The sequence below is a fragment of the Heteronotia binoei genome, chromosome 18, assembly GCF_032191835.1.
Source record: "Heteronotia binoei isolate CCM8104 ecotype False Entrance Well chromosome 18, APGP_CSIRO_Hbin_v1, whole genome shotgun sequence".
Lineage (NCBI taxonomy): Eukaryota > Metazoa > Chordata > Lepidosauria > Squamata > Gekkonidae > Heteronotia > Heteronotia binoei.
The window spans coordinates 5385826-5412007 of record NC_083240.1 but is presented as its reverse complement, the minus strand read 5'-3'; the positions used below and the strand labels follow the sequence as shown (position 1 = coordinate 5412007).

At 48.7% G+C, this 26182-nt stretch overlaps 1 long non-coding RNA gene across 1 annotated transcript in view; it reads left to right on the top strand.

Annotated features, from left to right (window-relative positions):
* Window positions 1–935: 935 nt before the first annotated feature.
* The window catches only part of LOC132586816 (uncharacterized), a 113543-nt gene continuing 88296 nt past the window's right edge, over window positions 936–26182 (top strand). Inside the window, exons 1-2 of the long non-coding RNA XR_009556389.1 lie at window positions 936–1043; window positions 21242–21289. This is a non-coding gene — a long non-coding RNA (uncharacterized LOC132586816). The remainder of the gene's footprint in view (window positions 1044–21241; window positions 21290–26182) is intronic.

Here is a 26182-nt window from a genome sequence, read left to right as displayed (position 1 = left end):
GAACTTTACATTCATTCCCGTTAAAATTCATTTTATTTGTTTTTTTTAGCTCAGTTTTCCAGCCTATCAAGCTCATCCTGTATCCTGACTGTCTTCAACTATATTTGCTACATAGATCCAAGCAGGCAGCCGTGTTGGTCTGAAGCAGTTGAACAAAGCAGGAGTCAAGTTGCACCTTTAAGACCAACCCATTTTTATTTAGAACGTCAGCTTTCGTTGGCTCTTAAGCACACTTCATCATACGAGGAATCCAGCACAGTGAGCAAAGCCATACATCGCTGAGCAGAGCCATACATAGCTTAAATCTTAAATCTGTACCATGTTGCATTCTGGGCCACTGCCTACTACCTATGTATGGCTCTGCTCAGCGATGTATGGCTTTGCTCACTGTACTGGATTCCTCATCTGATGAAGCGTGCTTAAGAGCACACGAAAGCTCTTGGGAGGCTCAGTGGTAGAGCATCTGCTTGGGAAGCAGAAGGTCCCAGGTTCAATCCCCAGCATCTCCAAAAAAGGGTCCAGGCAAAGAGGTGTGAAAAACCTCAGCTTGAGACCCTGGAGAGCCGCTGCCAGTCTGAGAAGACAATACTTACTTTGATGGACCCAGGGTCTGGTTCAGTACAAGGCAGCTTCATATGTTCAAAGCTTACGTTCTAAATAAAAATGGGCTGGTCTTAAAGATGCAACTGGACTTCTATATTTGCTACGTGTAAGACGCACAGATTTGAATATTGCATGCCTTTATCATTTTTTTTCTACTCTTTCAGGATCTGCCCTCAAATCTCCAGAAATCCCAACAGTGGACAACGACCCGAACACACCCACGGACCTCCCCACTCCGCTCGCCCCGCATCTGCCGCAGAAGAACACAGAGGTCAAAACCCAGGCATCGATCGCGCCTTCGGAGATCGGCTGCTTCCGCCTGACCAGCTCCTCCCGCCCTCCCCGCGGGAGGAAGTCCTTGCAAATCCATGCGCTCCGCGGATGGATTAGCCGGGTCTGGAAACATGGCCTCCTCAGAGCAGGCCGAGCAACCTGGGCAGGTGAGCGGGGGCTGGAGGGGGGGGGGAGGGCAAAAAGGGGGGGGGCAGCTGGAGCTTCTCCCCCCACACCATTTCCAAGGGCGGGGTGTGTGCGCCCAGTGGGCTCTTGGGTCCTCTGGGGAGGAGGTGGAGGGGTGCCCTTGCTGGGGGGGTGGGGGTGGGATGGGGCCCCTGCTTTTTCTTCGACCCCCTCCCCATTTCAAAAGTAGGGGGTGGGGCTAGTAGGATATTGTGAATTGTGTGCAGAGGAGGAAGAGGGTCTCTAATGGGGGGCAGGGAAGGGAGGTGGGGGGCAAGGCTCCCTCTAAGCTGCCAGAGTCTTGTGAGCAAAAATTCTACTTTGTGAGCTACTGGCATGAAAGTCCTGAGCTGCTGCATCAATGAGTGGGCTCTGGGGTCGTTGTGTGAGCCGGAGGCTAAAGGACGGTGAGCTGGCTCCCACTAACTCAGCTTAGAGGGAACACTGATTTGCAATTGATGGTGATGATGACATTGGATTTATTCCCCCCCCCCCCTATACTCTGAATCTCAGAGCAGTCACAATCATAGAGTTGGAAGGGACCTCCAGGGTCGTCTAGTCCAACCCCCTGCACAAGGCAGGAAACTCACAAATGCCCCCCCCCCCTAAATTCACAGGATCTTCATTGTTGTCAGATGGCCATCTAGCCTCTGTTTAAAAACCTCCAAGGAAGGTTTTTAAACCTTCCCATTTTAGAGGGAATCAACATTTCCTCTAAGATGCAGAATCTTGTGAGCGGAAATTCTACTTTGTGAGTTACTGACGTTAAAGTGGTGAGCTACTGCATCCATTATTGTGCTCTGGGGTCATCCTTCCTGAGCTAAAACTGTGAGCTGTCTCACACTAACTCAGCTTAGAGGGAACCCTGGTGGGGGGGCCTCGTTTGCTGTCTCTGGGCTCCCCTTCAGAAGAAGAAATGGGGGAGAAATAACTCCTGGGTTTTATCTCCTGGGGAGAAAGGAGGAAGAGGCGAGAGGGGCCTTTGGCAAGAGGGGCCAGCTGGCTTGTTCTAATATGCCCCCCCCCCTTTCAAAAGGGTGTCCTGCTGTCTCTCGCTTTCTGCTTGAGCTCTCTCCTCCCCCATTTCACATAAGGTGGGGGAGAAATCTTGGATAGGACTTGTGTGATCTGGGAAGAGAGTGACCCATGGAGGGTGGGTGGGGGGAAGCCCACCCCATCCCTTGAGCTGGTCCCATTTCAAAAAGGGCGGGCTCCTGTGGGGTGGAATCTAATCTGAGATTATGGTCTGCAGGGAAGAAGATTGCTCTTTGCCCTCCAGTTTATGGAACAAGGGTGGTTAGTCACTCCTCCTTCTGCTTCACTTTCTTATACACACACTCGAATCCAAAAGGAGTGTGTGTTGGCAGGGGGGAATCTCATTTTATAAAGGTGTAGTTAGGTGAGAATTTCTTCCCAGACTCTCGTTCTCTGCAGGATCAGGAAATGGCTGGCCTATATGCAATAACAGGGAAGCTGTTTTATACTGGCTGCTAGTGCTCTTCTTTTATAATGGGGAGGGGTATATGAATATATGAAGCTGCCTTCTACTGAATCAGACCCTTCTTGGTCCATCAAAGTCAGTATTGTCTACTCAGACTGGCAGTGGCTGTACAGGGTCTCAAGCTGAGGCTTTTCACGCCTACTTGCCTGGACCCTATTTAGTTGGAGATGCCGGCGATTGAACCTGGGACCTTCTGCTTACCAAGCAGATGCTCTACCCCTGAGCCACCGTCCCTCCCCAAGGGGTGGCTTGTGGAGTGTTGCTCAACCTTCTGGGTTCCCTCCCCTCATATTTCAGGGTGTGCATGAGAATTTAATTATTTATTGGCATTGTTTATAGCCCATCTTTCTCACCGGGGGGGGGGGGGGGCTCAGGGCAGATCGCACATAGTGGAATAGGATTTGAGAAGTCTGGAACCACCTTCCAAAAACAAACATTATAAGTATTCATATTATAAGTATTATATGTATGTATTAATAGTATAAGTATTAATATGACACAGGAATAGGATCCTACTTCCAATAAGTTCTACGCATAAGAACATAAGAACACGAGAGAAGCCATGTTGGATCAGGCCAATGGCCCATCCAGTCCAACACTCTGTGTCACACAGTGGCCAATATATGTGTGTGTGTATATATATATGCACACACATATACATACATTCATATACACACATACACAAACACACACACACACATATATATATATATACACTGTGGCTAATAGCCACTGATGGACCTCTGCTCCATATTTTTATCCAATCCCCTCTTAAAGCTGGCTATGCTTGCAGCCGCCACCACTTCCTGTGGCAGTGAATTCCACGTGTCAATCGCCCTTTGGGTGAAGAAGGACTTCCTTTTATCCGTTTTAACCTGACTGCTCAGCAATTTCATCGAATGCCCGCGAGTTCTTGTATTGTAAGAAAGGGAGAAAAGGACTTCTTTCGCTACTTTCTTCATCCCATGCATAATCTTGTCAACCTCTAGCACGTCACCCCGCAGTCGACGTTTCGGGGCAGCACCTAATCATTTTACCAAATTATTTTGGGAACCATTCCAACTCTGTTGTTTCCTGCACAGGAAATTCATCTTGAATTATTCAGTTTTGCATCATCTGCAGAAGGCCAGGAAGGTGAGAGCTTTCCTATGCCCTGTACGGGGAGGAGCTGCAGGCCTTTTGCATTGTGATAGGTGGAGAAGGGAGGTTATCTGGGTCAGCTGCCCTCGTTTCCCATCAACTAGGACTTTCTTATGGAAAAAAGAGCTAAAAGTCTGGATGGACCCCTTCCATCTTGGGAAGAGATGGAACTTGCTTAACATAAGAGCCACATAAAATAAATGCCAGATGTTTGAAAGTTGCAAGACATGGGCATCAGAGCTGGAAGGAAGACAAAGATGGGGAGGGAGAGGTGGAAAGAAAGTAAATGCATTCTCCAAGCTGTCAGATGACTTGGCTTGGAGAAGTGATTTAAGGAGACAATTGCCTTCATCAAGCTGGCCGATGGGGCACTGCGGGCTTCAAGAGCTGCACGGTATGTGTGAAAGAGCCACATGTGGCTTCCGAACCACAATTTGGCCACCCATGGGAAGATGGAATCCAGTTGGAAGGTACTCTCAGGGTCATTTAGTCCAACCCCCTGCACAATGCAGGAAATTCACAAACATCTCCCCCTAAATTCACAGGATCTGCATTGCTGTCAGATGGCCCTCTAGCCTCTGCTTAAAAACCTCCAAGGAAGGAGAGCCCACCACCTCCCGAGGAAGCCTGTTCCACTGAGGAGCCGCTCTCACAGTCAGGGAGTTCTTCCTAATGTTGAGCCAGAAACTCTTCTGATGTAGCACCTTTCAGGCCAATAAGATTTCTGAGGGTATAAACTTTTGAGAGCCAAAGCTTCCTTTGTCAAATCCGGAGATCTTGTTGGTCTCTAGGTACTACTAGACTTAGGCTTCGGCAGGGAGGCCGGGATACAAATAAAATAAAAATCCTGGAGAGCTGCTACCAGTCAGTGAAGAGGCTGGAACAGACCATGGAAATGCCATCTGCTGCTCCTGAAAACCCTCTTTCTGATGCCCGTCTTCTTTCTCAGGATGTTGATGATGATATTGGATTCATATCCCTCCCTCTACTCCGAAGAGTCTCAGAGCGGCTCACAATCTCCTTTCCCTTCCTCCCCCACAACAGACACCCTGTGAGGTGGGTGAGGCTGGAGAGGGCTCTCACAGCAGCTGCCCTTTCAAGGACAACCTCTGCCAGAGCTATGGCTGACCCAAGGCCATTTAGCAGGTGCAAGTGGAGGAGTGAGGGAATCAAATTGGTTCTCCCAGATAAGAGTCCACGCACTTAACCACTACACCAAACTGGCTCTTGGGTATGAATGAAACTCGCTTGTTCCCTGTTTCTAGTCATCGGGGAAGGGGATTCTCATGGCATAACTCTGCAAAGAAATATTTGCTGTTATGCCACGTCCATTATGGGGAGACCTTTAGTAGAATTTCCTCCTGTTGGTAGCAAGGTCTTCTCCTCTCCCCACTCTCCTTTTCCAAAATTCCATGCAGTTGAGAACTCCGTACTGGTAATCTTGGAAAGGAAATGGGAGATTGCAGGACATGGGGGGCGGGGGGTCTTGTCAACTAAAAAGGCTTTTTCCACTCACTGGAATCAAAATGGAGTGGGCCAAGTGGTCGTAGGCCAGATTCAGTCTTCAGGCTCCCCAGCTTCTTTAACTCACATGTCTGTGATGCTGTGAAAATTGGGACATGTTCCAGGAAGGATGATTTGCTGTGCTTGGAAAATGCCATTGCTGATGACTCTGGGTGTTGTGACTGGTGTTTATGGCCTGGCTTATGCATGGAGGAAAATGAGATGGTAGAACATTGCAATGTGAGAATGAACTGCGCAGCTGCAGCCCACAAGTGAGGGATTTCCACTTGACTGAACCGAGATTCTACTTGCAAGGGACTTTTTGCTATAGGGGAATGTCCCAAAATACAATCTTCGCTTTCTGTTCTGATGTGGGTGCAGCCCATTCTCCTTTGTCATTCTCACCTCGTTTTCTTGCATCTGCAAACCAGGCCTAATACATGTGGCAAAAGTACAGTGCAGCGACTGTATGTTGTCCCACACGTTGCTGTTGTTTAGATCAGGGGTGGCCAAACTTGCTTAATGTAAGAGCCACAGGGAATAAACGTCAAATGATTGAGATCTGCAAGACAGGAATATCAGATGTTTGAAAGCCACAAGGAAGGAAGGAAGGAAGATGGGGAGGGAGAGGTGGAAAGAAAGCAACTTTAACTTTAAATGTGTTCTCCAAGCCACTGGTTGGCTTGGGGAAGTGATTTTAAAAAGAGAAATGCCTTCTCCAAGTTGGCTGATGGGGCAGTGGGGGCTTCAAGAGCCACACGATTTGTGTGAAACCCTGGAGGTCCTTTCTAACTCTGTGATTCTATGTGGTGTGCTCCCCCTCACTGTCAGCCTTTAAGCAGGTGTCAGGGATGCTCTAGGCTGATCCTGCGTTGAGCAAGGGGTTGGACTATGTGGCCTTTATGGCCCCTTCCAACTCTGTGATTCTTGGCCCAGGAACCTTCAGTAGGTCCTCCTTCTGTGAGTGCAATGCTCTTGAGAGAGTATACCATGAGAGGCGGTCCCGAAGGTATTCCGGTCCCAGGCCATGTAGGGCTTTAAAAATTAAAAACGTCACATTGAACTTGATCTGGAGCCAGTGCAGTTGGCAGAACTCCAGTTGAATGTGGGCTCTAACCGGAGTTCTAGTGAGAGTTTGTGCTGCCGCGTTCTGGATCAGTTGAAGTTTCCGGGTCAGTCTCAAGGGTAGCCCTACACAGAACAAGTTACAGTAGTTCAGTCTGAAAGTGGCCATTATGGAAAAATCCCATGGGGAGACTTGTCTGGGCAGTAGTATGTGCGAAAAGGATCTAGGGGTCTTAGTGGACCATATGCTGAACATGAGTCAACAGTGTGATGCGGTGGCTAGAAAGGCAAATGCAATTTGGGGCTGTATCAACAGAAGTATAGTGTCCAGATCACGTGAAGTGGTGGTATCACTTGGCTCTGCTCTGTTAAGACCTCACCTGGAGTATTGTGTTCCATTTTGGGCACCACATTTTAAGAAGGATATAAAGTGTGCAGATACATAAGGTGTGCTTTTTTTTGTAGCAGGAACTCCTTTGCATATTAGGCCACACACCCCTGATGTAGCCAGTCCTCCTGGAGCTTACAGTAGGCCCTGTAAGAAGAGCCCTGTAAACTCTTGGAAGATTGGCTACATAAGAGGGGTGTGACCTAATATGCTAACGAGTTCATGCTACAAAAAAAAGCCCTGCAGACAGGTGTGGCAACAAAATGGCCTTTGGCAACATGTAAATAATGGATTTTGAGCAGGCTTTGGAGGATGGTGGAAGGCAGGAGGGCCTGGCGTGACTTGGCCCACAGACTCGATTTTGCGACTGAACGACAACAAAAATAATGGGTCCTAAATTAAATGTGCGTAACTGTATTTATTATGCCATGACTTGGCCTCCCTGTATTCCTGTTCTCTTATTTGCGACCATGAGCTCCAGAAGCTTGGCTTGTTTGTTTTTAATTGGCATTCAAACGTGCCGTGAGGCTCAGAAGGCAGGCGGGTTCTGTGCTGTCAAGGGATGGCCCCTGCTCTTGATTGCTAAGATGCACTTCTTTTTGAAAGACTCCATCCCTCAAAGACTCGGTCTCCTCTGTAGATCTCCTCCTCGGTCTCCTCCTCCACCCCTCTCCCTCTCCTTGAGTCCTTCGTCTTAACTTAACCTGACCTGATTGATGTGGTTCAATATCCTACATAATAGCCAAATGAAGTTCTAATTGGGTAAATCATCCAGGCTGGGTCCTGGGAGAGCCGGAAGCTTTTTATATCTGTATGTTTATGTAAAATTCAATAAAGGCTTTTGCAAAAGAAAAGAGGAGGAAATTCTGGTTTCTGAAAGGGAAGAAAAAGAAGACAACAGGAAGTCGGGGCTGTGCTTGAATATTAGATTTCCTGTGTGGAATCAAAAGGGGGAAAAAACCTGCACGGGGGAAGAAAAGCAGGGAACAGCGTTATATGGAGGGAGCTCTATGGGGTGAACCCACATTGTAAGGAACTGCGCATGCAGCTTGCTGTGGTTAGTTTGCATGGAAAACATCATGCAGTTAGTTATCATAGCCTTGGCTTACCTGCACTGGCTCTCAGTTTGTTTCTTCACCCAATTCAATGTTCTGCTTTTGACCTTCAAAGCTCTATATGGTTTGGGATGAAGGATGCCAGCTGTAGGTTGGGAAATACTTGGAGATTTTGGGGGTGAAGCCTGGAGAGAGTGGAGATTGGGAAGGTGGGGTACAGTGCCAGAGTCCACACTCTAAAGTAGCCATTTTCTGCCAGGGAACAATTCCCAGGCTCCCACCTGGAGGTTGGCATCCATGTTTGGGACCAGCATACCTGAAGGACTGCCTACTCCCTGCAGTCACTGTTGGAAAGCCTGCTTTGGGTGCCCCAGCCTTCTGAGTTTAGATGGCAACCTGGGGCAGGGCCTTCTTAGTTCTGGCACCAAATTCTGGAACTCTCCCCAAGGAGATTTGTCTGTCCCCCTTCTGCTGCTGTCTTCCAGCAGCTGGCAACAGAACAGCCCTTTGTTATTTTGTAAGGCATTCCCTCAGGGGTTCCTTCCCTTCTGATCAGTGTTTTAGTTGCTGATTTTATGCCTTTGTACGTATTTTAGCTCTGTTTTTGATTGTTCTAATAATGTGTGTGTGTTTTGGGAGGGGTTGATTTTAATGGTTTTAAATCGTGGTTTTCATCATGTGCATTTTAATTTTGTTAGCTGCCTTGGTGACCCTTGTGAGGGCAGAAAGGTGGGATGTAAATTTTGTCAAATAAATAAAATGAGCGGCATCCTTTCCATGTAGGAAATACGGTACCTACTGCGCTCAGGTAGCTCCTTCTTCTCTTCCTCGGTCCTCTTAGAGCAGAGATGACCCAACTTGCTTAATGTAAGAGCCACATAGAATAAATGTCAGATGTTTGAGGGCCGCAAGATGTGAGTGTCAGATGCTGGAAGGAGGGAAGGAAGGAAAATAGATGGGGGAGAGAGAGGTGGAAAGAAAGCAACTTTAAATGCATTCTTCATGTCATTGGCTGGCCTGGCTTGGACAAGTGGTTTAAAGAGACAGATGCCTTCTCCAAACTGGCCAATGGGATGGTGGGGGCTTTGAGAGCCGCACAGTATGTGTGAAAGAGCCATACGTGGCTCCTGAGCCACAGTTTGACCACCCCTGTCTTAGAGCTACTTCGGAGACACTGCTCCAGGAGAAGAGGCCTATAAATCTCCCTAGCTTGCTAGTATGTCTGATGGCTCTGGCCCTCCCTTCCTCAGGGTTTAAAATGTAATAGATCGTTCTTGGAGAGTAGGAGGGTTGAAAATCACTGTCTCATCCCAAAGACTCAGACAGAGCACCAGTATGCCATTAAAACTTACTGCCAGGGAGCCAGTGACGGTGCAAATCACATATAAATCACCTCTTCATAGAAGAGTCTTGGAGGTGATTCACACAATCACCTCAGCATAGGCCGGTTTCTAGGAAATAGTACAAATTGCCAGACATGTGGTTTCTGAAAGGGAAGAGTGACCAGCTAGTGTCGGGAAGGACGAGCACCAGGAACGTCGGTGGGGATCCAGACAGATCCAGTCTTGCGGGGGCCCAGTTTGGTGTAGTGGTTAAGTGCACAGACTCTTATCTGGGAGAACAGGGTTTGATCCCCGACTCCTCCACTTGCAGCTGCTGGAATGGCCTTGGGGCAGCCATAGTGGTTAAGTGCACAGACTCTTATCTGGAAGAACTGGGCTTGGTTCTCCACTCCTCCACTTGCAGCTGCTGGAATGGCCTTGGGGCAGCCATAGTGGTTAAGTGCACGGACTCTTATCTGGGAGAATCGGGTTTGATTCCCCACTCCTCCACTTGCAGCTGCTGGAATGGCCTTGGGGCAGCCATAGTGGTTAAGTGCACGGACTCTTATCTGGGAGAACTGGGCTTGATTCCCCACTCCTCCACTTGCAGCTGCTGGAATGGCCTTGGGGCAGCCATAGTGGTTAAGTGCACGGACTCTTATCTGGGAGAATCGGGTTTGATTCCCCACTCCTCCACTTGCAGCTGCTGGAATGGCCTTGGGTCAGCCATAGCTCTCACAGAGCTGTCCTTGAAAGGGCAGCTGCTCTGTAAGAATTCTCTCAGGGTGTCTGTTGTGGAGGAGGAAGATAGAGATTGTGAACTGCTCTGAGATTTGGAGGGTGGGATATAAATCCAATGTCATTATTATTACTATATTGTAATATATAATGAAATAATTATACAACTCAAGGCCCGGTTGCTAACAGGCCAAGGACCGGTACCAGTCCACGACCCAGGGGTTGGGGACCTCTGATATAGAGGATAAGTGTGGAATTGTTTTCTGTGGCCCCAGAAGGCAGGACCAGAACCAAAGGGGTTGAAATGAAATCAAAAGAGTTTCTGGCTCAACATTAGGAAGGACTTCCTGACCATTAGAGCGGTTCCTCAGGAGGTGGTGGGCTCGGCTTCCTTGGAAGGAGACAGCAATGAGGAACTGACAGCAGTGAGGATTCTGTGAATTTAGGAGGAGGTATTTGTGAGTTTCCTGCATTGTGCAGGGGGCTGGACTAGATGACCCTGGAGACCCCTTCCAACTTTATGATTCTATAGCTGGTGCTGGCGCCTAGGAATTTTCAACAAGGTAGACTCTTTTCCCTGTCCTTGTTGCTGCTACCAGCATTTTACTTGTGTGTGTTTGCATGTGAAATCCCTTTAACCACAAGATGGGAGAGGAAACCAGATAAAATCTAATTCAACCAGGCAATTTGAAGCTGAGCAGCCAGCTCCAGATCTGCTTATTGGCAGTCTGCACTCAATTGAATTCTCTGCTTCCACCGGCAAACGGCTTTGCTGTTTTTCATGGAAACTGCAATAGGTTGGGAAGGAGGAGGAAGCCGGAGTCCAAACTGCATTATCTCTACTGATGTGATTATGTTTCCTATTCCTTTTTTTGTTGCTGTTAATAAAGAGGGTATAAACACAACAGAACAAAAATATTAGGGTGTAGTTGACTGAAGACGAATGAACAAAACAGGAAGTGCTTGGTTGTAAAGCACTTGTTTTGTAGGTGGGACGCTCCGGGCCCCAATCCTCTGTCATTTCCAGGTAAAGGATATGAGGTGGGAGAAGCCGGGAAAGACCCCATCAAAGTAGACAGTATTTAGCCAGAGGGGTCGGGGGTCTGACTCTGTATAAGGGAGCTCCTTCCTTCCTTCCTAAAATCAAAGAGAACAGCACAGACTCTTATCTGGGAGAACCGGGTTTGATTCCCCACTCCTCCACTTGCAGCTGCTGGAATGGCCTTGGGTCAGCCATAGCCCTCTTATCTGGGAGAACCGGGTTTGATTCCCCCACTCCTCCACTTGCAGCTGCTAGAATGGCCTTGGGTCAGCCATAGCTCTCTTATCTGGGAGAACCGGGTTTGATTCCCCCACTCCTCCACTTGCAGCTGCTAGAAAGGCCTTGGGTCAGCCATAGCTCTCTTATCTGGGAGAACCGGGTTTGATTCCCCCACTCCTCCACTTGCAGCTGCTAGAATGGCCTTGGGTCAGCCATAGCTCTCTTATCTGGGAGAACCGGGTTTGATTCCCCACTCCTCCACTTGCAGCTGCTGGAATGGCCTTGGGTCAGCCATAGTGGTGAAGTGAGTGGACTCCTATCTGGGAGAACCGAGTTTGATTCCCCCACTCCTCCACTTGCAGCTGCTAGAAAGGCCTTGGGTCAGCCATAGCTCTCTTATCTGGGAGAACCGGGTTTGATTCCCCACTCCTCCACTTGCAGCTGCTGGAATGGCCTTGGGTCAGCCATAGTGGTGAAGTGAGTGGACTCCTATCTGGGAGAACCGGGTTTGATTCCCCACTCCTCCACTTGCAGCTGCTGGAATGGCCTTGGGTCAGCCATAGCTCTCTTATCTGGGAGAACCGGGTTTGATTCCCCCACTCCTCCACTTGCAGCTGCTAGAATGGCCTTGGGTCAGCCATAGCTCTCTTATCTGGGAGAACCGGGTTTGATTCCCCCACTCCTCCACTTGCAGCTGCTAGAAAGGCCTTGGGTCAGCCATAGCTCCCTTATCTGGGAGAACCGGGTTTGATTCCCCACTCCTCCACTTGCAGCTGCTGGAATGGCCTTGGGTCAGCCATAGTGGTGAAGTGAGTGGACTCTTATCTGGGAGAACCGGGTTTGATTCCCCACTCCTCCACTTGCAGCTGCTGGAATGGCCTTGGGTCAGCCATAGTGGTGAAGTGAGTGGACTCCTATCTGGGAGAACCGAGTTTGATTCCCCCACTCCTCCACTTGCAGCTGCTAGAAAGGCCTTGGGTCAGCCATAGCTCTCTTATCTGGGAGAACCGGGTTTGATTCCCCACTCCTCCACTTGCAGCTGCTGGAATGGCCTTGGGTCAGCCATAGCTCTCTCACAGAGTTGTCCTTGAAAGGGCAGCTACTGCAACAGCTCTCTCAGCCCCACCCACCTCACAGGGTGTCTATTTTTTTGGGGGGGGGAGGTAAAGGAGATTGTGAAAGCTCTGAGACCCAGATTCAGAGTATCGGGCGGGATATAAATCCAATATCATCTCCTCCTCCTCCTCCTCCCTTTTCTAAGGCTCAGTGCAGGATACAACAATTTAAAACAGTTAAAACGAATTTAAAATACACATAAGACTATTTCAGAACATGGCATAAACAACATGCTCCCAGTTTAAGTCTCTGCCACAGTAGCTAATCCAATCCCCAGACGGGGGAAGCAGGAGTGGGGGGGGGGACCCCAAATGAAGACAGCCATTGCCCCTTCAACTAAAGGCCTGGCGGAAGAGCTCTGTTTTGCAGGCCCTGCGGAAGTGTAATAGATCACACAGGGCCTGATCTCCAAGGGGAGCTCGTTCCACCAGGCAGGAGCTAGCGCTGAAAACACCCTGGCCTTAGTTGAGGCAAGCCGGGCATCTCTGGGGCCAAGGACCACCAGGAGATGTTTAATTGCAGATCGTAGGGACCGACAGCGCTCATATGGGTAGGGGCGGTCCCGAATGCGTGCTGGGCCCTGGCCGTATAGGGCTCTCCTAGTGCATCTGGGTGTTGGGAAGCACCATGGAGTTGCAATTGACTTACAGAGACTGTGCTGAGAATACCGGCTTGGGCTGGCGAGATGTGGATTTGAATCCCCACCTCAGTAATGTTGCTCATTTGATAATGTTGGGCATGGGCATGGCCCACAAGTGGACGCTTCCTTTGCACAGAGTCCCTGAGTTCAGTCTCTAACATTGCTAGTTAGAAGGTAGGGAGAGATCTTTCTATGCCCGGGGTTGTGGGGAAATGTTGGCTGCCAGAAGAGATGATTCTGGTCTAGAAGATGTATCAGTGTGAAGGGAAACATTCATCAGATCTGGACCCTTCTTCTCTCTCCCTTACCTTTGTTGGGGCGGGTAGACTGGTGGGTCCTCTCCCAGCTCACCACTCTGAACTCCATGCAAGAAGTGGGCATAAAGAATCTGTTCAGGCTCCTTAGGGTTGCTGCATGGAGGAAAGCAGAGGTCCATCAGTGGCTATTAACCACAGTGTGTGTGTGTGTGTATTGGCCACTGTGTGACACAGAGTGTTGGACTGGATGGGCCATTGGCCTGATCCAACATGGCTTCTCTTATGTTCTTCTGTGACACAGAGTGTTGGACTGGATGGGCCATTGGCCTGATCCAACATGGCTTCTCTTATGTTCTTCTGTGACACAGAGTGTTGGACTGGATGGGCCATTGGCCTGATCCAACATGGCTTCTCTTATGTTCTTATGTGACACAGAGTGTTGGACTGGAGGGGCCACTGGCCTGATCCAACATGGCTTCTCTTATGTTCTTCTGTGACACAGAGTGTTGGACTGGATGGGCCATTGGCCTGATCCAACATGGCTTCTCTTATGTTCTTATGTGACCCAGAGTGTTGGACTGGATGGGCCATTGGCCTGATCCAAAATGGCTTCTCTTATGTTCTTATGTGACACAGAGTGTTGGACTGGATGGGCCACTGGCCTGATCCAACATGGCTTCTCTTATGTTCTTCTGTGACACAGAGTGTTGGACTGGATGGGCCATTGGCCTGATTCAACATGGCTTCTCTTATGTTCTTATTTGACACAGAGTGTTGGACTGGATGGGCCACTGGCCTGATCCAACATGGCTTCGCTTATGTCCTTATGTGACACAGAGAGTTGGACTGGATGGGCCATTGGCCTGATCCAACATGGCGTTTCTTATGTGACACAGAGTGTTGGACTGGAGTGGCCATTGGCCTGATCCAACATGGCTTCTCTTATGTTCTTCTGTGACACAGAGTGTTGGACTGGATGGGCCATTGGCCTGATCCAACATGGCTTCTCTTATGTTCTTATGTGACCCAGAGTGTTGGACTGGATGGGCCATTGGCCTGATCCAAAATGGCTTCTCTTATGTTCTTATGTGACACAGAGTGTTGGACTGGATGGGCCATTGGCCTGATCCAGAATGGCTTCTCTTATGTTCTTCTCCTCTCTTATGATTAAAGTGTTCCAACCCTTTAATCATCCTGGTTGCCCTTTTCTGCACTTTTTCCAATGCTATAATATATGTCATGCAGAGGTTCCCAAGTTCAATCCCCGGCATCTCCAGTTAAAGGGCCCAGGTGGAAGGTAATGTGGAAGGCCTCAGCCTGAGACCCTCGAGAACTGCTGTCTGTCTGAGTAGACAATATTGGCTTCCGTGGACCTATGGTCTTATTCAAGTAGTGGGCGGCTTTGTGTGTGTTCATGTATATCTTTTAGCAGTCCTCCAGGGCAGTGGCTCATCAGGAAATTTTCCAGGGTCTGTTTTACATTTGGAAGGGATGTGGCTCTGTTTGGCATGCAGAAGGCCCCAGGTTCAGTATCCAGGACATCTGGCTAAAAGGACCATGCAGTAGGTGAGACAAAAGATCTTTCTCTGCCTGGGACCTTGGAGAGGTACTTCCAGTTCGAGTGGACGGTACTGACTTTGATGGACCATTGATCTGACTCAGTTTCTGTCAGTTTCAGGTGTCCAAACTGAGCTTGAAAAGAGCACCCTGAAGCAATCTCAAGAGAAGTTAAGCAGGTCGGCCCCGGCTAGTATTTGGATGGGCGACTTCCGAGGCATACCAGGGGCGTGACACAGAGCCAGGCAATGGCAAACCCCCTCTGAAATGTCTCTTGCCTTAACAACAAGCCTAACTCGCCACCTAGTGGTGTATAATGCTAAAGGAGCTAGAACGTTTGGTTGCCAGATAATCTTAGGATCTCCCGGCTATACTGCACACACTGCATACGATAATTAATTCATATGAGAAACTGTGTTGGATCAGGCCAATGGCCCATCTAGTCCTACACTCTGTGTCACACAGCGGCCAAAATGCAGGCGCTATCAGAAGGTCCACCAGTGGGGCCAGAATTCCAGAAGCTGCCCTACTGTTGCCCCTCCAGCATCAAGAATACAAAGCATCACTGTCCCAGACAGAGTTTTCCATCTATATCTTGAGGCTAATAGCCACCGACAGACCTCTGCTCCATATGTTTATCTAGTCCCCTCTTGGAGCTGTTCATGCTTGTAGCTGCCACCACTTCCTGTGGCAGTGAATTCCATGTGCTAATCACTCTTTGGGTGAAAATGTACTTCCTTTTTTCTGTTCTAAGCCTCCTTCTCAATAATCACATTGGGTGCCCATGAATTCTATTGAAAGGCAGGCCTGCCTATGGAGCATTTCTGCGGTTCCTTGGGAAAACCTTTAATGCTCCAACATCTTACTTTTCCACAGAGCATCTGAAAGATGTGGGAGGAGGCAGCAGTTTGCACCGTGGATTGCAGAACCCCACCAAGGGTGTCTCTCTACTCTCCCCCCCCCCCATTTAATTTAGTGCCTGCTGGGATGAAACCACCTATTTTTCTATCCAGCTTCATCTGCCTTCTTAGAAGGCTCTGCTGTCGCTGGGATTAAATAACAATGTTTTAAATTTTCCGAGCCACTTCTTTTGGGACACAAATGATCCCTAATTAGTGCTCTTAATTGCATACCGGAACTAAAGGTCTTTGTCTTTTCTTTTTTTTAAGTCCGCATGTGGCATCAGCTTGGGTGAATCAGTAAACGAAATTAAACAATAAACTTGCTGGCTGGGCTGCAGGGTCTCCGAGCCCCACCGGAAGAAAAACACGGCCTGTGGCCATCAGAAGACACATGGTAGATCCAATCAAGGATCCATCAGCATTCTGTGGCCCACAGTGGCTAATTGGATGAACCCAGAAGAAGCCTGCCCCTGCTGCCTCCTCCCAGTTTTGATATTCAGAGCATTACTGCTTCTGAACATGGTTATCCTGGCTAATAGCCGTTAATCCAAGGGTGTGAAACTCATTTGTTATGAGGGCCGGATCTGAGATAAATGAGACCTTGTGTGTCATAGAATGTAATGCTAGGTAGTGGAGGTATGTCTCTTGCCTTAACAACAAGTCTAACTCGCCACCTAGTGGTGTATAATGCTAAAGGAGCTAGAACGTCTGGTTGCCAGATAATCTTAGGATCACCCAGCTATACTACACACACTGTAGGGCACAGACAAAGGGCACAGACAAACACAATTAAAGATTTTTTTTAAAAAAAACCCCTTAAAATATGCCTAAAGTATTCGCACTCTTGCAATCATAGAATCATAGAGCTGAAAGGGACCTCCAGGGACCTCTAGTCCAGCCCCCTGCACAATGCAGGAAACTCACAAATACCTCTCCCTAAATTCACAGGATCTTCATTGCTGTCAGATGACCATCTAGCCTCTGTTTTAAAAACTTCCAAGGAAGGAGAGCCCACCACCTCCTGAGGAAGCCTGTTCCACTGAGGAACAGTTTTAATGGTCAGGAAGTTCTTCCTCATGTTGAGCCGGAAACTCTTTTGATTTCATTTCAACCCATTGGTTCTGGTCCTGCCTTCTGGGGCCACAGAAAACAATTCCACACCTATCCTCTATATTGTGATCAGTATCAAAGCAAGCTCTCCCTCCTCCCCCTTCACTTCCTCCCCAAAAGAGGAGCCTCAGCCAATGAGAAAAATCGAGGCTTTGGTCTGTAGCTCCTGTGCAATTGAGAAATGCTAGCAAAGCAAGCTGTGACACAGAAAAAAGCAAGAGAGAGGGAGAAGGAAGCAGACTTGCTTGCGGGCCTGATAGGAGTCCTCCAGGAGCCTGATCTGGCCCCCAGGCCGCATGTTTGACACCCCTGCCTTAATAGACCTCTCCTCCATGGATTTGTCTAGTTCCCCTTTAAACCTGTCTGTGCTAGGGCCATCACTGCACCCTGTGGCAGTGAGTTGCACAAGTTAAGGTTCTGTGCGAAGTAGTTCAGTTTCAGAGGTAGCTGTGTTGTTCTGCAGTAGAGCAGCTAGATCTGAACCCTGTAGCCCCTTAGAGACCAACGAGAGGCTTTGTTTGTCTGCCGTGAATCTAGTGCCTTGGGTTCCTCCAAATTTAGTTTTATGAACTAAGGAGAACGCTACCTCAGCGTTCTCCGTGTTATGCATAATTTTATAAACCTCTGTCATCTTCCACGCACCTTCCGTGTTGCCTTTGTTGTTTCAGCGGAAGCCCCCATCTCCAAACTCCTTAGTAGATGCCCCAGACTGCATGGTCATTTTGGCTGCCCTTTCTGGCACCTTTACCAGCCCTGCAGCATTCTCTAGCCATGCCACAAAGACGCTGCAATATCAGCTGTTCTGCTTTCAAACTCTTTCCTAATAATCACCAGCATGGAGCTTTAAGAACGTAAGAGAAGCCATGTTGGATCAGGCCAATGGCCCATCCAGTCCAACACTCTGTGTCACACAGTGGCCAAATACACACACACACACACTGTGTGTGTGGCTAATAGCCACTGATGGATCTCTGCTCCATATTTTTATCTAACCCCCTCTTGAAGCTGGCTATGCTTGTAGCCGCCACCACCTCCTGTGGCAGTGAATTCCACACGTTAATCACCCTTTGGGTGAAGAAGGACTTCCTTGTATCCGTTCTAACCCAACTGCTCAGCAATTTCATCGAATGCCCACGAGTTCTTGTATTGTGGGAAAGGGAGAAAAGGACTTCTTTCTCTACCTTCTCCATCCCATGCATAACTTTGTAATCCTTAATGTAGGAGCGGCTTTCCTTTGTCTCTGCTGCCCCACGCTGAGTTAACGGAGCTGCCCACTTCCAACATCCCCTCCTGATCCTGTTGGTGTATAAGTAGTTTGAGAATTGCTTATTCTGATACACGTTTTCTTGATTTGCCCAAGATTAATTTTTTTTACCCTTTTCATTGTGGAAGATTGGCAGCGATTGGCACACTATGCCTGCCCTGTCAGTCGGTGGCGGGGGACAAACCTCTATATCACGACTACTCAGCAAACAACTACCCCAGAAATGTGTTGGGGGGGGGGGTTTGACCTGCTAGGACAGGGGTGGCCAAACGTGCTTAATGTAGGAGCCGCATAGAATAAATATCATATATCTGAGTTTAGTTTTAGTTTAGTTTATTTATGATTTATATTCCTCCCTTCCCACCAAGTGGCTCAGGGTGGCTCACAACATAAAATCCAACATAAAAATATTAAATTTAAGCATTTAACACAGTTAAAACATTTAAAACATTAAAACATTAGGGATAGCCTAAATTTAGAAGAGCTACACTTAGTTTCCTGTGCCGGTTAGTTATAAGCCAGCCGGAAGAGGGTTGTCTTACAGGCCCTGCGGAACTGCGCAAGGTCCCGTAGGGCCCTCATAACGAGAAGGCCCTGTCCCTAGTAGATTTTAGGCGGGCTTCCTTTGGCCCGGGGATAACGAGAAGATTTTTGGGTTCCCGATCTCAGTACTCTCTGGTGAACATGGGGGGAGAGACGGTCCTTCAGGTAGGCAGGTCCTAGGCCATATAGGGCTTTAAAGGTAATAACCAGCACCTTGTACCGGACTCGGTATAGTATTGGCAGCCAGTGCAGAACCCGGAGCCCCGGCCGAATGTGCTCCCATCTTGGGAGCCCCAATAACAGCCGGGCCGCGGTATTCTGCACTAGCTGCAACTTCCGAGTTCGGCACAAGGGCAGCCCCATCTGAGAGCTGCAAGGCATGAACATCAGATGTTTGAGAGCCATAAGACATGAAAGAAGAGAGGGAGGGAGGGAGGAAAGCAAATAGATGGGGAAGGGGAGAGAGAGTTAGAAAGAAAGCAACTTTAACTTTAAATGCATTCCCCAAGTTTCCTGCTGGTTTAGCTTGGAGAAGTGATTTTAAAAAGGCAAATGCCTCCCCCAATCCATCCGATGGGGCAGTTGGGGCTTCAAGAGCCACACAATGTGTGTGAAAGAGCCACACGTGACTCCTGAGCCACAGTTCAGCCACCCTTGTGCTAGGGCAGCATCACAAAAGAAGGAAAGGAAAGGTCCCCTGCGCAAGCACCAGTCGTTTCCGACTCTGGGGTGACGTTGCTTTCGCAATGTTTTCACGGCAGACTTTTTTTACGGGGCTGTTTGCCATGGCCTTCCCCAGTCATCTCCGCTTTCCTCCCAGCAAGCTGGGTACTCCTTTGACCGACCTCGGAAGGATGGAAGGCTGAGTCAACCTCGAGCCGGCTACCTGAAAACCCAGCTTCTGCCAGGGATGGAACTGAGGTCATGAGCAGAGCTTAGGACTGCAGTGCTGCAGCTTTAACGCTCTGCGCCACGGGGCTCTTCACAAAAGAAACAGAGCACTTAATTGGGGATCCTGTCCATGGTACATCCCGGGGAAACCAGCGCATGCGAAAGCTCCCTCCAAACCAGCCTGGCACAGAGTCAAGTTTTTAGAGGGTTTCAGCTTCTGCTTGTTTTACGGCAGAGGTTCCGCTCCCATCCTTGGCGGAGAGAGGAGTCGGAAGCTTCAGGTGCCTTTTTTTGTCAGGTTCAGGTCTGTTCAGAATGCTGTTTTTGCACTAACTTCACACACGCTGATTTATCCTCTGCCATCGTTTATTAGCACAGCCTCTTAGCGGGGGCATAAATTACCTGCGTGTCAAAATGTGTTTTTACTGGTATTGCTTGTTTTAGCAAAATTTACAGCAGGTTAGGTAGGGTGTGCGCGGGCACAGCTTCTCAAGGTTGATTGTGCTTTCAGTCCTCCCCTCCGCTTCCGTTCGAAGGCGCATATACTTATGGGGTTTTTTTGCTCGCCTTTGTAATCCATTTTAATCGTTACTTACACTCGTGTGCTGGGATTTTTCAATGCTACTCTGTGCTTTTTGTATGTGCTGCTTTTATTATTGTAAATTGCACTCATTGTATTCCTCCCCCCCCCCTTCTAATTGGGAAACCTTCCCAGCAATGCTCCCTCTAAGCTGTGGAGTCTTGAGAGCAAAAATTATACTTTGTGAGCTACTGGCATTAAAGTTGTGAGCTGCTCTATAAATTAGTGTGCTCTGGGGCCATCCTTCCTGAGCTGAGACAAAAATGTGTGAACTGGAGGCTAAACAAACTGTCAGACACACTAACTCAGAGGGATTTTTGCATTCTAAACCACTGCCTACCAGCTGGAGAGCCAGTTTGGTGTAGTGGTTAAGTGGTTAAGTGTGCGGACTCTTATCTGGGAGAACCGGGTTTGATTCCCCACTCCTCCACTTGCACCTGCTAGCATGGCCTTGGGTCAGCCATAGTTCTGGCAGAGGTTGTCCTTGAAAGGGCAGCTGCTGTGAGAGTCCTCTCCAGCCCCACCCGCCTCACAGGGTGTCTGTTGTGGGGGAGGAAGATAAAGGAGATTGTGAGCCACTCTGAGACTCTTCGGAGTGGAGGGCGGGATATAAATCCAATATCTTCTTCTATCTTCTTATATGTAACTCTACTCACTGTACCCGATTCCTCGTCTGAAGAAGTGTGCATGCACACACGAAAGCTTACATTCTGGATAAAACTTTGTTGGTCTTAAAGGTGCCACTTGATTCCTACTTTGTTCCACACGGGGCAGCTAGAGGCCCCGTGGCGCAGAGTGGTAAAGCAGCAGTACTGTGATCTGAACTCTCTGCTCACGACCTGAGTTCGATACCAGCGCAAGCTGGTTCAGGTAGCCGGCTCGAGGTTGACTCAGCCTGCCATCTTTCCAAGGTCAGTAAAAAGAGTCCCCAGCTTGCTGTGGGGAAAGCGTAGAGGACTGGGGAAGGCAATGGCAAACCACCCCGTAAAAAGTCTGCCGTGAAAACGTGAAAGCAACGTCACCCCAGAGTCGGAAACGACCGGTGCTTGCACAGGGGACCTTTCTTTTTCTACTGCTGCAGACCAACGTGGCTGCTCACTTGGATCTATCAGCTTAGAGGGAATACTGCTTCCCAGGTGTATTTTTTGATTGGTGACAGCACATAATGTAATGTCTTTAAATAGACCGAGATTTGCAAGGGGGAAGTTGCCCACCACGGGAGGGGAGAGGAGGGTGCCCCAGTAGTCACATTGGGGCAATGTAGTCATAGATCTTTTAGCTGTAAACTGGGTCTGCTTCGTGGGAGCCATTGGGTGGCACTCTAACCTCATTTTTTCTTTTTACAGACTGGGTCTTCTCCTGGAACTGAGAATGGGGTGTCCCGTGACGCACTGGTGAGTCCGCAGAGGGGGAGTTCAAAATGTAACCTTCCTCTCAAACGGTTTGACTTCATCAGAGTATTTTTGCTGGCAAGTCATTCCGCTGAATTGCTTTAGCTTGTGCCTTCCTTTGCAGTACTAAGGGCTGGGCATGAAGGGCTCCAACATCCCGGTGCAAATGCCCTGTGGGTAACCTCTGAACTTTGACCTTCGGCTGATCTCCTCCTTACCTTTTCAGGAGTGAGACATGAGTCATCCCAAGGTTCCCAGTACTCCCATGGAGGGCTCACCTGCCCTTGGTCAAAGATTTCTCATTCCAAGAGTGTCGACGACCATGTTGGGTAAAGGCTGCTGGAATGGCGTTTGGGTGATGGTGGGGGGGGGGGTTCTGCTTAATCTGGATTTGCTCTAGTGTTCAATGTAAAGCAAGTCCAGGGGTTTCTTAGCTCCTAGTTGAGAATCAGGCGGCATAAATAGGACCCTCTTCACCCCAGGATGTGTAGACACTGCTTTTCCTACTTTTGAGTTTTTTACTTTCCTACTTTATTTTTACTTTCTTACCTATTTTCGTTGTTTTTACTGCACTTGGGCTCAAAGTGGATTATAGTGTAAAGGCAATCAACAAGATAGGTCATTCGTCGAACAGTGAAATAGGATTTGGGTTGTAGAACCAACCGGAAATCTAAAACACAGAACTGAAGCAAAGCGTAAGTGTTAACATGATACATTAGATCAAGGGTGCTTGACATAAGAGCCACATAGAATACATGTCAGATTTTTGAGAGCTGCAAGATATGAATGACAGATGTGGGAGGGGGAAGATATAAATGTCCAATGTTTTAGGGAAGGAAGGAAGGAAGGAAGGAAGGAAGGAAGGAAGGAAGGAAGGAAGGAAGGAAGGAAGGAAGGAAGGAAGGAAAATAGATTTGGAGGAGGGAAGGAGGGGTGGAAAGAAAGCAACTTTAACCTCAAATGCATTCTCCAAGCCACCAGCTGGCTTGACTTGGAGAAGTGATTTAAAGAGGCAAATACCTTCTCCAAGCTGGCCAATGGGAAGGTGAGGGCTTCAAGAGCCACACAATATTTGTGAAAGAGCCACATATGGCTCCAGAGCCGCAATTTAGCCACCCCTGCGTTAGATGGTGCATAATTACAGAACAGGAACCGACTCACTGCAAACTATACTCAGTAGTGCAGACCACAGAGCCCAATAATTTAACCAAGTAACTTTGTGACACTTTTTGTGCGGTGCTGCCCTATTCCCTGCTTAGGAAAGCCCTCTTGGATAATTCTGTTTAAACAGTGACAATTCCATTATTTGAGAGAAAGGCAAGGGGCAGGCGGAGTTGATGATGGAATCGGTTTGCTGCCTCCAGGGACACTGATGGACTGCGATTTTCATAACCCCACCCCTTCATCTGCATAGCCCTACCCACAGCCCCAAGTCTTGGTCGCTTGAGACAGCATGCAAGGACCTAGACCGCGTGTGCACGTTCCGTTCTTAGCCCCGTCTTGTTGCCAGATAGCTCAAGCAAGTTTGCATAGGTTTCCCAACCTGGTCTCCTTCCCCAGGTGTTGTTTTTTGCCACCTTCTGGTAGTTTTAGCAGATCGCCATGTGCCTTCTGACCTTAGTTTGAGCCGTAATTTATTATTTTCTAATTTCTAATTTTTTAAAATTTTTGCTGATGCTAATACCTGTGCTTTTGCAGCGCTGTTTCCACGGAGCCCTGTACCAGGTCTGCTCTTTTCTCCTCTCCCCCCACCCTGCAGGCTGACAGAAATTACCTTCTGTTTAATTAACATCTTTCTCCCCCTGCTCTTTATATACTGCTGCATAATTGCTCAGAGGAAAGGGAAACGCATAGCAGCTATATATCTATATATAGCCATACATATAAAATAAAAATAATTCATTGGGAGAGAGAAGCAGGGGGAGAAGAACCACAAAGCAGAGCCAGAATCCCTGAAATGTAGTCTGATCTCATGAAGGCAAATCTTCATTCTGGGGGTGCTGGGGTGTCAACTTTGGAAAGGGGTCTTTTTCGCTCACCGTCTGGATGACTTTCTTTTTGCTTACCGTCTCTTGGCCTCTTCACTAGTGCTTAAGTGTCGTTACTGCTTCCCACCACTTATCTCCTGAGACTTTCATAAATCAGTCTTTTGCTCCTCATCTACCACGCTGTCCCTCTAGGTGTTTTTTACTGGGGTGACTGAACAAGAGGGTAGGGTGGAGTGGTGGTTAAGTGCACAGACTCTTATCTGGGAGAACCGGGTTTGATTCCCCACTCCTCCGCTTGCTGCTGCTGGAATGGCCTCGGGTCAGCCATAGCTCTTGCAGAGCTGTCCTTCAAAGAGCAACTTCTGGGAGAGCTCTCTCAGCCCCACCCACCTCAAAGGGTGTCTGTTGTGGGGGAGGAGGGTAAAGGAGATTGTAGGCTGCTCTGAGACTGAGATCCAGAGTGAAGGGCGGGGTGTAAATCCAATATCTTGGTCTTCTTCTTTTGTTCCAAACTCAGTTTGCCCATTCAGCAGGCTTTTGTCCCAGGCTTCCCCAAGGAAGTACATGCCTGGCCCCTCCCCATTCAGACCCTGAGAGAGAGCATGACCTAACTTGCATTCCAGTTTGGTGTGGTGGTTAAGTGTGCAGACTCTTATCTGGGAGAAGCGGGTTTAATTCCCCACTCCTCTACATGCAGCTGCTGGCATGGTCTTGGGTCAGCCATAGTGGTTAAGTGAGCGGACTCTTATCTGTGAGAACCAGATTTGATTCCCCACTCCTCCACTTGCACCTGCTGGAATAGCCTTGGGTCAGCCATAGCGGTGAAGTGTGCGGACTCTTATCTGTGAGAACCAGATTTGATTCCCCACTCCTCCACTTGCAGCTGCTGGAACGGCCTTGGGTCAGCCATAGCTCTGGCAGAGGTTGTCCTTGAAAGGGCAGCTGCTGTGAGAGCCCTCTCCAGCCCCACACACCTCACAGGGTGACTGTTGTGGGGGGAGGAAGGGAAAGGAGATTGTGAGCCGCCCTGAGACTCTTCGGAGTGGAGGGTGGGATATAAATTCAATCTCTTCTTCTTCATTCTTTGAGCCCCCGGTAAGATGATCAGTATATCCGGTTGGTATGTTTCATGCCGGTGACCTCTACCTCTACCTCTCCCTTGCATAGAGAATCCCTGTCAGAAACCTGTTCCCCTTACCCATGGCAAACAAGCACAGGCACACAGTTGAATCAGAGTAGGTTCCCTACCCCCACAACCCACCCCCCCCTGAGGTTCTAAACTGGGGTTTTGTCATCTTGGAATCCTTGTTTAATGGGGGAAATCTAATTCTGCAGGCCTGCATACATTCATCACGGGTAGCTGTCGTGAGCTTCATGGCACAGCAGTGAAAAGTGGGGTAAAAATGCAATACAGTTTCCCATTGGCACTCCTTTCCTTTTAGGTTTTTCATAGAAATCACATTTTCCAGCTTTCTATCCGTGACCATGAGAACCAGTAACTTAATCACAACCGTGTAGGAAAGCATCGAAAAAGAGGAGAGACCCAGAAGGTGGCTTTAATTCATGGCGTGGCAGCCAGTCCCCTTGGAGTCACCTCCTCGCGTTCCATACGCTCTCTCTCTGCACGAGGGGCAGCGCCTTTTGTCCGCATCGGTGGCAAATGGGCTGAGTCGAAAGAGGAGGCCGTCATCCATTATTATTATTATTGTTATTATTTTTAATTTTGGCCTCTCATTTCCCTGCTGTCGGTTTTGGCCCATTAAAATTTGCCTGGCCGTTCGGCGATGGGAAGCGTGCCCTTGCCGGCTTGGCCAGCGTCAGCACCTCTCCGAGATGTGCTTTACAACTACGTTTGTCATTCATGGTGTGGGATTGACCTCTCCTTGAGTCCAGATGCTTAGTGATGCGGCGCCCCCCCCCCCTTTGCGGGTGCCCTCCCCCCAGCTTTTGTTTGCTTTGAGCCTCTCCATAATCCTTCAAGCACTTACAGAATTCTGAATAGGCTTCTATGTTCATTTCTCTCTCTTTACTGCCCCCTCCAGAGAGTCAGTTTGGTGTAGTGATTAAGTGTGCAGACTCTTATCTGGGAGAACCGGGTATGATTCCACATTCCTCCACTTGCAGCTGCTGGAATGGCCTTGGGTCAGCCATAGCTCTGGCAGAGGTTGTCCTTGAGAGGGCAGCTGCTGTGAGAGCCCTCTCAGCCCCACCCACCTCACAGGGTGTCTGTTGGGGGAGAAGATATGGGAGATTGTAAGCCGCTCTGAGTCTCTGATTCAGAGAGAAGGGCAGGGTATAAATCTGCAATTCTTCTTCTTCTTCTTCTTCCCTCCCTCCCCCCCAAAGTTGGACATGCTATTCAGGCAAAGACCTTGGTTTAGTATTGTTTCATCTGATTATAACAGGGGGACACCCCCCTTCCCCACGATTTTCTCTGATTTTAAATGGGTAATAACCAGGGCGCTTTTTTTTGTAGAAGAAGGCCCAGCAGGAACTTATTTGCATATTAGGCCACACCCCCTGACGGCACCATTGTTTGCACAGGCACAACTCATTTGTATATTAGGCCACACACCCTGACACCAAGCCAGCCAGAGCTGTGTTCCTGTGCGTTCCTGCTCAAAAAAAATACCCCTGGTAACAACCAATACTGCCTCTGGGCTGTGGAGTCTTGTGAGCAAATATTCTACTCTGTGAGCTCCTGGCATTCAAGCTTTGAGCTGCTGCGTGAATTAGTTTGCTCTGGAGCCATTTTTCCTGAGCTGAGACAAAAATATGTGAGCCAGAACTGTGAGCTAGCTCACGCTAACTCAGCTTAGAGGCAACACTGGTAGCATCAACTATTTTCTTCTCATCCAGGACGCATTAAAATTTTGCTCTAAGAGACTTCAGATGGTTGCTTCTTTAT